The following is a 13,952-nucleotide window of genomic DNA, read 5'->3' as shown; positions in this document are numbered from 1 at the left end:
GGACCGGCAACGCTAACCCAGCAGCAGCAGCAGCAGCAGACGTGATGGAACAGGAGGAGGCGCAGGAGGAGAAGGCCACGCTTTGTGAGACACAACAACCCAGGCCTTGCATGAGGGCAAGAAGCGTGCGGATAGCATGCTTTGTACCGCCATGCAGTCATAAATGTAATAAAGATAAGTGGTTCAATAAACAGGGACCACGCGGCCGGCAACGCTAACCCAGCAGCAGCAGACGTGATGGAACAGGAGGAGGCGCAGGAGGAGAAGGCCACGCTTTGTGAGACACAACAACCCAGGCCTTGCATGAGGACAAAAAGCGTGCGGATAGCATGCTTTTTACCGCCATGCAGTCATAAATGTAATAAAGATAAGTGGTTCAATAAACAGGGACCACGCGGCAACGCTAACCCAGCAGCAGCAGACGTGATGGAACAGGAGGAGGCGCAGGAGGAGAAGGCCACGCTTTGTGAGACACAACAACCCAGGCCTTGCATGAGGGCAAGAAGCGTGCGGATAGCATGCTTTGTACCGCCATGCAGTCATAAATGTAATAAAGATAAGTGGTTTAATAAACAGGGACCACGCGGCAACGCTAACCCAGCAGCAGCAGACGTGATGGAGCAGGAGGAGGCGCAGGAGGAGAAGGCCACGCTTTGTGAGACACAACAACCCAGGCCTTGCATGAGGGCAAGAAGCGTGCGGATAGCATGCTTTGTACCGCCATGCAGTCATAAATGTAATAAAGATAAGTGGTTCAATAAACAGGGACCACGCGGCAACGCTAACCCAGCAGCAGCAGACGTGATGGAACAGGAGCAGGCGCAGGAGGAGAAGGCCACGGTTTTTGAGACACAACAACCCAGGCCTTGCATGAGGACAAAAAGCGTGCGGATATAGCAGCAATGCTTTTTGCCGCCATGCAGTCATAAATGTAATACAGATGAGAGGTTCAATAAACAGGGACCGGAAACGCTACACCATCCCAGATGTTCATTGGTCATGTTACTTGGTTGGGGTCCTGGAGTGTTGCGTAGTCATTTCCAATCCAGGATTGATTCATTTTAATTTGAGTCAGACGGTCTGCATTTTCTGTAGAGAGGCGGATACGCCGATCTGTGACGATGCCTCCGGCAGCACTGAAACAGCGTTCCGACATAACGCTGGCTGCCGGGCAAGCCAGCACCTCTATTGCGTACATTGCCAGTTCGTGCCAGGTGTCTAGCTTCGATACCCAATAGTTGAAGGGTGCAGATGGATTGTTCGACACAGCTACGTCATCTGACATGTAGTCCTTGACCATCTTCTCCAGGCGATCGGTGTTGGAGGTGGATCTGCACGCTTGCTGTTCAGTGGGCTGCTGCTGCATGGGTGTCAGAAAATTTTCCCACTCCAAGGACACTGCCGATACCGTTCCCTTTTGGGTACTAGCTGCGGCTTGCGTTGTTTGCTGCCCTCCTGGTCGTCCTGGGTTTGCGGAAGTCAGTCTGTCTGCGTACAACTGGCTAGAGGAGGGGGAGGATGTCAATCTCCTCTCTAAAGTCTCCACAAGGGCCTGCTGGTATTCTTCCATTTTGACCTGTCTGACTCTTTCTTCAAGCAGTTTTGGAACATTGTGTTTGTACCGTGGATCCAGAAGGGTATAAACCCAGTAATTGGTGTTGTCCAGAATGCGCACAATGCGTGGGTCACGTTCAATGCAGTCTAGCATGAATTGAGCCATGTGTGCCAGAGTCCTACCAGAATCCTCATCATCCTCTTGTGAGCGTTGTGATAGTTGTTGTGATGCATCATAGTCGTCACCTTCCTCCTGGTCTGCTTCTGCTGACCATTCGCGTTGAATTGTGGAAGTCCAACGTGCACCGCTCTGGCCCTCGTCAGTGGTGGCATGAAATTCCTGCTCCAACTCCAGCTGTTCCTCCTCCTCTTCTTCGTCATAGCTGCTGGGGCCAGCGTTCCCTGAGGCGGATGGCCTGATGTTGGTACCATCACGCTGATCGTTTTCTCCTTCAGATTCCCCCAGTTGCATCATGACAGCTGTTTCCTTGATTTTTAACATCGACCTCTTCAGTAAACACAGCAGTGGTATGGTAATGCTGACTGAAGAGTTGTCACTGCTCACAAGCAACGTGGATTGCTCAAAATTTTGGAGGACTTGGCAGAGGTCCAACATGTTGGCCCAATCGGATCCACAGAAGCTTGGCAGCTGGCCGGATGCGCCTCGGTACTGCGCCGTCATGTACTGGACCACTGCACTCTTCTGCTCGCAAAAGCGGGCTAGCATGTGCAGCGTAGAATTCCAGCGCGTAGGGACATCACACAGCAAGCGATGGTGGGGGAGATTGAAGCGCTCCTGCATCTTGGCGAGTGCCCCCGAAGCAGTACTGGAATTTCTACAATGTTTGGCCACTCGACGCACCTTCAACAGAAGATCGTCCACGCCTGGGTATGTCCTCAGGAACCGCTGAACTACTAGGTTCATCACGTGCGCCAGGCAAGGGATGTGTGTCAGCTTAGCCAACCTTAAAGCGCGAATGAGATTACTCCCATTATCACACACAACCATGCCCGGTTTCAGGTCCAGCGGTGCCAGCCACAAATCCGTCTGTTCCTTTATTCCCCTCCAAATTTCCTCCCCTGTGTGCTGCTTATCCCCAAGGCAGATTAGCTTCAGCAACGCTTGCTGACGCATGCCAACAGCTGTGCTGCACTGCTTCCACGATCCTACTGCTGCTGGGTTAGCGTTTCCGGATGAGGTACAGCTTTGAGATGCGTTGGAGGAGAAGGAGTCAGAGAGGTAGGTGCTGCTGTTGTTATCCAGTGGGAGGGACGGCGGTGCAGCTGTTTGTGGCGTGGGCAACACCCGTGCCGTAGCAGGTGAGGAATCGCTGCCAGGCTCCACAAGGTTCACCCAGTGCGCGGTAAGGGAGATGTATCGACCCTGGCCGAACGCACTCGTCCAGGTGTCAGTGGTGAGGTGAACCTTGCAGGCAACGGCATTCTTCAAGCTTCGGGTTATTTTGCTGACCACGTGCTCATGCAACTCAGGCACTGCAGAGCGCGCAAAGTGGTAGCGGCTGGGAACCACGTAACGTGGGATGGCCACTGACATCATGCCCTTGAAGCTGTTTGTCTCCACCACTCGATATGGCAGCATTTCGCAGGCCAGAAGCTTGGCTATGCTGGCTGTTACTGCCACGGCCCGGGGGTCATTTGCTGGCAATTTCCTCTTGCGCTCAAACATCTCCGACACAGACAACTGAACCGTAGCGCTGCACACGGAAGGGCTGTTGGTTGTTGTGTTTGATGAACACTGGGAGACCTCAAGAGCACTACTCCGGAAAGTGACAGTGTCAGCGTCGTCTGATGTTTGTGAATGTTGTGAACCACGCAATGGCTGGGCTACTGCTGCTGCTGAGGCGGGTCTGGTGGTGAGTCTGGTGAACCCAAGGGAGGCAGTGTTGTTGCTGGTACCCTGTCCTGACGCGTTTGCCCACAGAGTGGGATGTTTGGATAGCATGTGACGGCTCATGCTGGTGGTGGAGAGGTTGTTAATACTTTTCCCCCTGCTCAGGCGGGTCTTGCACACCTTGCAAATCGCCATGGTAACATCCTCAGTGCAGTCTTCAAAGAAAGCCCAGACTTTGGAGCACCTGCCTCCTTGCTGGCGATTTCTGTTTGCTCCTCTTTTGCCTCTCACTTGAACTTCCACGCTTGTGGTGCCTGAAATTGCGCGCCGCCTACCTTGTGGCACAAGGCGAACTCGTGCAGCAGTGGGTTCTTCAACAGACTCATCTGTGCTGCTGCTACGACGGCGATGTTCTCGTTCACAAACAAAATCTGGGTCTCTGTCCACATTGTCCATACCCTCCTCTTCCATCTCCTCAAACTCGTCATATGTCATTGTGGGCCGCCGCCGTGGAGTAGAGCTCCCCACAACAACCTCTGCGCAGCACACTCCAACGTCGTCTTCCAGATCTTGTCGGCCGACCTCCTGCAATTGCAACCCCTCCTGCCCAAATTGCTCTGGGATTTGGGTTTCCGAGTCCTCCTCGGACTCGCCTTGTATTTCAGTGCGCGGTGCATTTCCCACAGTTAACGGTTGTGAATCCAGGCACAACATTTCTGGCTGTTCCTCCATTGACCTTTGAAAGGTGGAAGTTTTTTGGGCTGGGAATAGCTCCTGCGAATACCCCATTGTGTCCTGAGGTAATTCATCGGACTGGTTATCTGGCAGTTGTGTGCGTGGTGTCGCTGCCGGTTGTGTCAGCTTTGTGCCCACTGGCTCCTTGTAACTGGCTGAGGACTCGGACCTCGTGCGTGATGTGCTGGTGCTGCTTAACCCACTGCTGGACGCTTGAGAGGTCATCCAAGTAATTATCTGGTCCTGTTCTTTTGGATTTGTGAGGGTTGTTGTCCTGGACAACATGGGCGGTATTGAGTGGGTTTTCTTGGGTGCTCCCCTGTGGCCTGTACGTGAACCATCAGGGGAAACACCTCTTCCCTTGCCCCTCCCTCTTTCACCGGATTTCTTCCTCATTTCACTTATCCTTACAGTACACGCTGACTGGCAGCAGTACAGTGGCAGTACAGAAATGCTATACAGTACCACTATTCCCAGCAGCGACACAGAGCACAATGCTATACAGTGACGGGTGAGCGGTGTACCACTATTCCCAGCAGCGACACAGAGCACAATGCTATACAGTGGCGGGTGAGCGGTGTACTACTATTCCCAGCAGACACAGAACAGTAAACAGAATGCTATATAGTGGGGCTGAGCGAGCGGTGTACCACTATTCCCAGCAGACACAGAACAGTAAACAGAATGCTATATAGTGTGGCTGAGCGAGCGGTGTACCACTATTCCCAGCAGACACAGAACAGTAAACAGAATGCTATATAGTGTGGCTGAGCGAGCGGTGTACCACTATTCCCAGCAGACACAGAACAGTGAACAGAATGCTATATAATGTGGCTGAGCGAGGTACACAGAGTGGCAGTAAACAGAATGCTATATAGTGTGGCTGAGCGAGCGGTGTACTACTATTCCCAGCAGACACAGAACAGTAAACAGAATGCTATATAGTGTGGCTGAGCGAGCGGTGTACCACTATTCCCAGCAGACACAGAACAGTAAACAGAATGGTATATAGTGTGGCTGAGCGAGCGGTGTACCACTATTCCCAGCAGACACAGAACAGTAAACAGAATGCTATATAGTGTGGCTGAGCGAGCGGTGTACCACTATTCCCAGCAGACACAGAACAGTGAACAGAATGCTATATAATGTGGCTGAGCGAGGTACACAGAGTGGCAGTAAACAGAATGCTATATAGTGTGGCTGAGCGAGTGGTGTACCACTATTCCCAGCAGACACAGAACAGTAAACAGAATGCTATATAGTGTGGCTGAGCGAGCGGTGTACCACTATTCCCAGCAGACACAGAACAGTGAACAGAATGCTATATAATGTGGCTGAGCGAGGTACACAGAGTGGCAGTAAACAGAATGCTATATAGTGTGGCTGAGCGAGCGGTGTACTACTATTCCCAGCAGACACAGAACAGTAAACAGAATGCTATATAGTGTGGCTGAGCGAGCGGTGTACCACTATTCCCAGCAGACACAGAACAGTAAACAGAATGCTATATAGTGTGGCTGAGCGAGCGGTGTACCACTATTCCCAGCAGACACAGAACAGTGAACAGAATGCTATATAGTGTGGCTGAGCGAGCGGTGTACCACTATTCCCAGCAGACACAGAACAGTAAACAGAATGCTATATAGTGTGGCTGAGCGAGCGGTGTACCACTATTCCCAGCAGACACAGAACAGTAAACAGAATGCTATATAGTGTGGCTGAGCGAGCGGTGCACCACTATTCCCAGCAGACACAGAACAGTAAACAGAATGCTATATAGTGTGGCTGAGCGAGCGGTGTACCACTATTCCCAGCAGACACAGAACAGTGAACAGAATGCTATATAATGTGGCTGAGCGAGGTACACAGAGTGGCAGTAAACAGAATGCTATATAGTGTGGCTGAGCGAGCGGTGTACTACTGTTCCCAGCAGCAACACAATGACAGGGGGGACCCTGGCTAGCGTGGCTGGAGCGCGAACTACCCTGCCTGCCTACCCAAAGCTAAACCCACAGACAAATGGCGGAGATATGACGTGGTTCGGGTATTTATTTACCCGAACCACGTGACAGTTCGGCCAATCAGAGCGCGTTCGGGTCCGAACCACGTGACCCGTTCGGCCAATCACAGCGCTAGCCGAACGTTCGGGGAACGTTCGGCCATGCGCTCTTAGTTCAGCCATGTGGCCGAACGGTTTGGCCGAGCACCGTCAGGTGTTCGGCCGAACTCGAACATCACCCGAACAGGGTGATGTTCTGCAGAACCCGAACAGTGGCGAACACTGTTCGCCCAACACTATTTTTCAGCATGACCTGGCACCTGCTCACAGTGCCAAAACCACTGGTAAATGGTTTACTGACAATGGTATAATTGTGCTCAATTGGCCTGCCAACTCTCCTGACCTAAACCCCATAGAGAATCTGTGGGATATTGTGAAGAGAAAGTTGAGAGACGCAAGACCCAACACTCTGGATGAGCTTAAGGCTGCTATCGAAGCATCCTGGGCCTCCATAACACCTGAGCAGTGCCACACAGAGGTGCCGAGTGTTGTTTGTTTTGCTAGATGCTGTAACTCCTTTTTCTATTGCCTGAGGAAGCGGGCACTGACCCGTGAAACGCGTTGCTTTGTTTTATCTGGAGTTCGTTAATAAATAGACTGAATGTACAGTCGTGTTGTGTCTGCTTGGAGGAGGTAAGTCCACCACTGCCTCCTCTAATTACCAAATTTTTGTCTTTTAAGCTCATTTAAAACCCCTTTTATCCTTTTGGCGCCTCTGCTCTCTCCTATATAATATTGTATCCACCCTGGGTGGAGGGTTGCGACCCTTTTCTACTATCTACAGAGAGCGATTTCTTATTCCTGAGTGGGGTCAGGATAATCTCTCCACCTGCCTTTACAGTGGTTGCCTATTGGTGACCCATGCTTGTGAGTATAACAACTATTACTCTTTGTAATTATCCCCTTTGTCAATACATACTACACTATTGGGGCTCTTGGTGTTCCTCTGTTTATCTCGTGAGCAGTGCCACAGGCTAATTGCCTCCATGCCACGCCGCATTGAAGCAGTCATTTCTGCAAAAGGATTCCCGACCAAGTATTGAGTGCATAACTGAACATAATTATTTGAAGGTTGACTTTTTTTGTATTAAAACCACTTTTCTTTTATTGGTCGGATGAAATATGCTAATTTTTTGATAGGAATTTTGGGTTTTCATGAGCTGTATGCCAAAATCATCAATATTAAAACAATAAAAGGCTTGAACTACTTCAGTTGTGTATAATGAATCTAAAATATATGAAAGTCTAATGTTTATCAGTGCATTACAGAAAATAATGAACTTTATCACAATACGCTGATTTTTTGAGAAGGACCTGTATGTATATATATATATATGCATATATATATATATATATATATATATATATATATATATATATATATATATATATATATATATACATACATACAAAGTAATCATGGTAACGCCTTGAGAGCACCCAGTATTTTCTCTTTTGTATCATATATTTTTCTACATCGGTGAAGCACAGAGAGATCTGATTACCGGTGACCTGCAGCGTCACGGGAAATACAGACGTATACCAGATTATATGTGATCTGCAGTATCACCGATAATCCAATATACTGGCTAACCTCTGTTCACCTGAGTAGAGTGTAGTGATTGGTGTAACAGTAACAGAGGACAAGCCTCAGTGCAGCAAGGAGTGTTGCACAAATACCTTCCGCAGATCTGAGCTCTCCAAGACGGGAGGAGTCAGACTGACAATGGGAAGGAAAGTCCAAGAGTGACACTCAGGAAGAAGTGTCACTAACAGGACAGGGAACCGCCTCCAATCGTGAGGTCGGTTCTCGAGGTCGGACAAGCCAGGTCGTAACACACGGACAGATAAAGTACAGGTACAGCAGGCAAAGGCGGAGTCAAGGTACAGGCAGGGTTCGGCAACTGGGTATCAGATATAATTGGGGTACAGAATCAGGAGGCAGAAAACAGAGTCTAGGTATGAGCCGGGGTTCGGCAACAGAGAATCAGAAATATCGAGGTACAAGATCAGGGTTCAGGAGAATGGTCGAAACAGGCAATAGGTCATAACATATAATCACAATCAAACTAGTACTTTGGCTATCAAATATCTAGCTAAGTGTAGGATTACAGCTCCAGCTGGTCCCGGCACACTTCAGGATCTAACTACGGATCTGGGTGCTCCCACGTGTGTGATCGCAACGCCAGACGCCAGAGAAGTGACCAGCCGGCAGTATATATACTCAAGTATTCCCCCAGCACCTCCCTCAGTGATGGGCCAATGAGGTGCAGAGTCCGGGTCAGCTGACCAGCCTGGTCAGCTGACTCCCCTCAGAGTGTCATAAGTTTCCCTTGAGTGCGCGCGCGCGTCACTCTGAACTCTGGGGAACTACGAGTCCCAGCCCCGCTCTGCGGAGTCTCCGCAGCGGGGAAGTGTGCACCAGCTGCCGCGTCTAACGCGGCGGCTTCTCCGCGTTCCGCCTGCCTCTCCACGGGGACAGCCGCCTCACGCTGGGAGGAGGCGGCTGCCTCCCCGTGTGTGCGGCCACTGTATGCGGGAAGAGCCGCCGACCGCTGGCTCATGGCGGCGGCTCTTCCACGCTTCCTTACAGTACCCCCCCCCCCCGAGGAGTGGACTCCGGACAACTCCTTCCAGGCTTTTCTGGATGTACAGTATGAAATTCCCTCACTAACTCATCCGCATGCATGCGGTTCCCAGGTACCCATTGCCTCTCTTCAATGCCGTAACCTTTCCAATGTACGAGATACTGCACCGAGTTCTGTACAGTACGTGAATCTATGATTTTTTCCACCTCATACTCGGGTTGGGCATCGACTAAGACAGGAGGAGGAGGCGTGGGACCCACCTGGACTGCGGGTTTGAGAAGTGATACGTGGAAAGACCTTACTCCGCGCATGCTGGTGGGGAGATCAACGGTGTATGTGACATTGTTGATCTTCCTGGTAACTGGGAATGGACCCACGAACCTGGGACCAAGTTTGTCAGAGGGTTGTTTCAGGGTCAGGTGACGGGTTGATACCCAAACCAAATCTCCTGGTTGGAATTTCCACTCTAACGAGCGTCTCTTGTCAGCCTGACTTTTCTGACTCTGAAATGCTCTCACAAGGTTGTCTTTTATGGTCCTCCACATGACCCTAAATGTCCTCTGCCAGGCCTCCAAGGCTGGGAACGGACTGGACGCAACCGGCAACGGGGAAAACTTAGGTAACTTCCCAGTCACTATCTGGAACGGACAGAACCCCGAGGAAGAGCTCTTTAAGTTATTGTGCGCAAATTCTGCGTAAGGTAAGAATTTAACCCAATCATTCTGCGCTTCAGCCACGTAACATCGTAAGAATTGCTCTAAAGACTGGTTGACCCTCTCAGTTTGGCCATTAGTCTGTGGGTGGTAACCCGACGAAAATGACAGTCCCATGCCCATTTGGTGACAGAATGCCCTCCAAAATTTTGAGACAAACTGGACTCCCCGATCGGAAACTATGTCCTCCGGAATGCCATGCAACCGGAAAATATGAGTGATGAACAGGTCGGCCAATTCCTGGGCCGAGGGGAGTCCTTTCAAGGGCACGAAATGGGCCATTTTACTAAAGCGGTCGACTACCACCCAGATGACCGACATGCCCTCCGACCTCGGAAGCTCCCCCACAAAATCCATGGACAAGTGGGTCCATGGCTCACTCGGGGTGGGCAAAGGCTGTAGGGTACCAACAGACGCCAGCCGGGAGGGCTTGCTTTTTGCGCACACCGCACATTCCCTGACAAACTCCTTGCAGTCGGCTGCCAGAGAGGGCCACCACGCACACCTTGCCACGAGATCTTGCGTCCTAGACGCCCCAGGATGTCCCGCATTCTTGTGTAAGTGAACAAACTCCAAGATCTGGAGCCGAAAGGGCAGCGGGATAAACAAAACCCCCTCAGGTTTTCCTTCTGGGACATCCTGCTGGAAAGGACCCAAAGTTTCCTTCCAGTTCTCCCAAGTCTCGGTAGCGGCTAGCACCAACTTCCGTGGAACAATGGTCTCAGGAACAGAGGGCTGTGCTGTTTCTGGTTCAAAACACCTAGAGAGTGCATCTGCCTTGGTATTCTTACTACCAGGAGTGTATGTAATCAAGAATGTGAACCTCGAAAAAAATAACGACCATCGAGCCTGTCGGGGGCTTAATCTTTTAGCCCCCTCGATGTACTCGAGATTCTTGTGGTCGGTATAAACCATGATCGTGTGCTCCGCTCCTTCCAGCCAATGACGCCACTCTTCGAAGGCTAATTTGATGGCAAGGAGCTCCCTATTGCCTATATCATAGTTTTTCTCTGCCGGAGAGAACCTTCGGGAGAAATAGGCACACGGGTGTAATCTCCCCTGAAGACCTGAACGTTGAGACAGCACAGCCCCCACTCCAACTTCTGAGGCGTCTACCTCAACTATAAATGGAAAAGAAGTGTTCACATGCCTCAATATGGGTGCCGAACAGAACAATCTTTTTAGAGTGGTGAATGCCTGTACGGCCTCGGGAGACCAGTGAGTGGTGTCTGCCCCCTTCTTTGTAAGACTGGTGAGGGGTGCAACTACTGTAGAGTACCCCTTAATAAACCTTCTATAGTAGTTTGCAAACCCCAAGAAGCGTTGTAAGGACTTTAACCCCACCGGCTGCGGCCACTCCAAGACCGCGGAGACCTTAGCAGGGTCCATAGACAGGCCCGAGGTAGAGATTATATATCCCAGGAAAGCTACCGACGTGACCTCGAAAATGCATTTTTCCAACTTAGCATATAATAAATTCTGCCTCAGCTTGTTCAATACCCATCTGACATGAGTTCTGTGATCAGAAAGATTGTTAGAAAATATAAGAATGTCGTCGAGGTAAACCAAAACGAACTTCCCCAACACCTCTCTAAAGACCTCATTAATAAGTTCCTGAAAAACGGCCGGGGCATTACATAACCCAAAGGGCATCACCAGGTACTCGTAATGCCCGTCCGGAGTATTGAAGGCCGTTTTCCATTCGTCACCTTTTCTGATCCGCACAAGATTGTATGCCCCCCTTAAATCCAGTTTCGAGAATATCCTAGCCTCCGTGACCTGTGTGAAAAGGTCATCTATTAAGGGCAACGGGTAGCGATTCTTCACTGTGATCTTATTAAGCCCCCGGTAGTCGATACATGGCCGTAAGCCCCCATCTTTTTTCTTAACAAAAAAGAACCCTGCCCCGGCGGGTGACCGAGATGGCCGAATGAAGCCCTTGGCTAGGTTCTCACGAATATATTCTCCCATGGCCACTTTCTCGGGTCCCGACAAATTATACAGATGGCCCCGGGGAGGTACACAACCTGAACGGAGATCGATGGGACAGTCGAATGGCCGATGTGGGGGCAGTTTGTCAGCTGCCTTGGGACAAAATACGTCGGCATATTCAGAGTACTGATCTGGCACACCTCCCACCTGAACTTTGGTTTGCCCCAATGTCAATTTTCCCAAACACTGTTGGAAACAATGCGGTGACCAGGAGGTTAACTGCCCCGTGGCCCAGTCTATTTGCGGCGAATGGGTTTGCAACCACGGCATGCCTAGGATAATGGTGGAGGTGGACATGTGTAACACAAAAAAACGTAATAGTTCCCCATGCAGTACCCCTATGGTGACTTTCACCTCCGGAGTCTGTGACAGTGGGCGCTCCCGTTGCAGCGGAGAATCGTCCACTGCCGTGACCTGAATGGGGGGATTCACTGGAATGAGGGGAATACCCAACTTCTGAGCAAATGCAAGATTCATAAAATTAGCCGCTGAGCCGGAATCAATAAATGCTTCAGTGGCTACTGACTTATTCTCCCATGTAATCGTACAGGGGAGAAGCAGTTTTTTCTCCTTAAGGGGTGAAAATTGTGTGCCTAGGGTGTCACCCCCCACTACTCCTAGGCAGACCCGTTTCCCGACCTGTTAGGACAGTTTCGCACCCTATGCCCTGCCTCTGCACAGTATAGGCACAGTTGTTCCGTCATTCTCCTCCTCCGCTCCACCTGGGTCAGTTTTGAATGACCAATTTGCATTGGCTCTGGTGGAGGCAAGGCCGGAGAGGTCGAGACAGGCGGACTTGCTGTTACTGGGGATGCAACAGCCGGTACTGTGTACGAAGTCACCCTGACCCGGTGACTACTCCTAGCCTGCCTCTGATGGCGTAGCCTGCGATCTACTCGAATGGCCGACGATATGGCCTCGTCAACTGTCTTGGGCTCGGGCACGGTCAACATTAGGTCGGAAACCTCTTCCGACAACCCAGACAGGAAGTAGTCCATGAGGGCAAAATTATCAAATCTCGAGGTGACCGACCACCTACGGAACTCTGCCGCATAATCCTCGACCGACCCTCTGCCTTGCCGTAAGAGTTTGAGCTTCCGCTCTGAGGATGCAGCAAGGTCAGGGTCGTCGTAGATTATGGCCATGGCCTTAAAGAATTCCTCCACTGAGGTCAAGGCAGTATCGGTAGCGGGCAGGTTGTATGCCCACGACTGGGAGTCTCCAGTCAACAAAGTTTTAATGAAAATGACCCGTTGGGTCTCAGTCCCCGAGGATCGGGGCCTTAACTCAAAATATGACAACACTCTACTCCTGAAATTCCGGAAGTCAGACTTGTGGCCGGAAAACTTATCAGGGACAGGCATACGGATGTCATCACTAGGAGGGGATCGCACTGAATCAACTGATGTCTGGAGGGTTCTCACAGAGCCTGATAAGGCATCAATTAAGGCTTTGTGCTGGCCTAGTGCTTGATGAATGCTGTCCACCGAAGTGGCAAGCACAGTCAGAGGATCAGTGCGTTCCATCAGTATTTTTTGGTCTGGCGTTCTGTAACGATCGGTGAAGCACAGAGAGATCTGATTACCGGTGACCTGCAGCATCACGGGAAATACAGACGTATACCAGATTATATGTGATCTGCAGTATCACCGATAATCCAATATACTGGCTAACCTCTGTTCACCTGAGTAGAGTGTAGTGATTGGTGTAACAGTAACAGAGGACAAGCCTCAGTGCAGCAAGGAGTGTTGCACAAATACCTTCCACAGATCTGAGCTCTCCAAGACGGGAGGAGTCAGACTGACAATGGGAAGGAAAGTCCAAGAGTGACACTCAGGAAGAAGTGTCACTAACAGGACAGGGAACCGCCTCCAATCGTGAGGTCGGTTCTCGAGGTCGGACAAGCCAGGTCGTAACACACGGACAGATAAAGTACAGGTACAGCAGGCAAAGGCGGAGTCAAGGTACAGGCAGGGTTCGGCAACTGGGTATCAGATATAATTGGGGTACAGAATCAGGAGGCAGAAAACAGAGTCTAGGTATGAGCCGGGGTTCGGCAACAGAGAATCAGAAATATCGAGGTACAAGATCAGGGTTCAGGAGAATGGTCGAAACAGGCAATAGGTCATAACATATAATCACAATCAAACTAGTACTTTGGCTATCAAATATCTAGCTAAGTGTAGGATTACAGCTCCAGCTGGTCCCGGCACACTTCAGGATCTAACTACGGATCTGGGTGCTCCCACGTGTGTGATCGCAACGCCAGACGCCAGAGAAGTGACCAGCCGGCAGTATATATACTCAAGTATTCCCCCAGCACCTCCCTCAGTGATGGGCCAATGAGGTGCAGAGTCCGGGTCAGCTGACCAGCCTGGTCAGCTGACTCCCCTCAGAGTGTCATAAGTTTCCCTTGAGTGCGCGCGCGCGCGTCACTCTGAACTCTGGGGAACTACGAG

This window comes from Hyperolius riggenbachi, chromosome 11 (genome assembly GCF_040937935.1).
Source record: "Hyperolius riggenbachi isolate aHypRig1 chromosome 11, aHypRig1.pri, whole genome shotgun sequence".
NCBI lineage: Eukaryota > Metazoa > Chordata > Amphibia > Anura > Hyperoliidae > Hyperolius > Hyperolius riggenbachi.
This window is presented reverse-complemented; position numbering follows the sequence as displayed.